The following is a 1,567-nucleotide window of genomic DNA, read 5'->3' on the forward strand; positions in this document are numbered from 1 at the left end:
ACTCACATGCCCCGGAGGGTACAGGACTCACCTGGGGTGACACAGTGAGGTTAGAGAAAGAGGAAGCTCATGTGCAAGCCTGGACCTGGGGTTCTGCCTTTTTGAGGTTGAGGGTGGGGTGTCTAGGATTTTAATGGTTCACTCTTTTTTGGTGAATTTAAAACATAAGAGCGGGAATTAAAGTGTGGGAAGGGAGAAGCAAGCAGTCAGTGAGATGGTCTGTTATCAGGTCAACCAGAGCTTTCCAAAAGCGGTAACTTCACGGGTGGGGTGGCCTGGCTCTTTATCTCATTGTGTAGCTGTCACGTGTTCACTGGAGATGGCTGTCTTTGACATGGATGCCTCCAAAGCTTAATGTCGGGCAGTTACATTACAGTGATAAAAATGAATTATCAGGTGCTAACACACATTGCCCCAACCTTGGAACCAGCCATTTCTTCAGTTGGTTCATTTTAGGGTAGAAGGATATTACAAAGCCAAGATCTGGGTGAAGGGGGCCAAAAGACACAAACTTCCATTATTAAATAAATTAAATAGTCGGATTAACTATAGTCACCAGACTCGACATTACATCCTCATGAAAGTGAACATGAAAGTCGCTCAGTCATGTCTGACTCTGCGACTCCATGGACTGTATAGTCCATGGAATTCCACCTGCAATGTGGGAGACCTGGGTTTGATCCCTGGGTTGGGAAGTTCCCCTGGAGAAGGGAAAGGCTACCCACTCCAGTATTCTGGCCTGGAGAATTCCATGGACTGTATAGTTCATGGGATCACAAAGAGTCGGACATGACTGAGCGACTTTCACTTTCATGAAGGTGTAATGTCCAGTCTGGTGACTATAGTTAATCCTACTGTATTGAATATTTAAAAGCTGATAAGAGAGTAGACCTTAAAAGTTCTTCTTATAAGAAAAAAAATTGTAATTTTGTATGTTAAACAAAACCCCAAGATCAGGGGACTAGAATGCTCTTTGCTACCTGTGTGTCATTGCTTCTGGGGCCTCTCAGCCTACAGAGTTAGGGAGTGTGTGTGTGTCTGTGTGTGAGTGTATAAACACATATCTACTTATTCCACCATATCTCTATATATTTAAAATATAGTTGTTTTTTTTTTTAACAAAGCCTATCACTGTAGGATTCTAATTAGAGCTGTGTAATTTAGATATATGTCACTGTCCTTTTACTTTTTAACAGGTGGCTAAACCCCTTGTTTAAAATTGGTCATGAACGGAAATTAAAACCAGATGACTTATACTCAGTGCTTCCAGAAGATCGTTCCCAGCACCTTGGAGAAGAGTTGCAAGGGTGAGCACAGGCAGCAGGGAGGAGGGGAGGGAGAATGAGAATTTCCACATGTGTCTAAAGGTTTGAGCGGGTGGGCTTTTCTTCCTCTGGGTTCTTCTGAGCCTCCTCCCCTGACACTGCATGCTCACTCCCTCAGGCTGACCCCGGGCTTAGCCCACTTTGGAGGCTGGGGAATCCCATGTTCCCTGTGCATTTATGTGGACATGGAGGCAGCCCACAGCCATGGCCCTGGAGGCTGTGTCTGTCCCTGGAGGTGGGGC

The sequence above is a fragment of the Cervus elaphus genome, chromosome 30 (genome assembly GCF_910594005.1).
Source record: "Cervus elaphus chromosome 30, mCerEla1.1, whole genome shotgun sequence".
Lineage (NCBI taxonomy): Eukaryota > Metazoa > Chordata > Mammalia > Artiodactyla > Cervidae > Cervus > Cervus elaphus.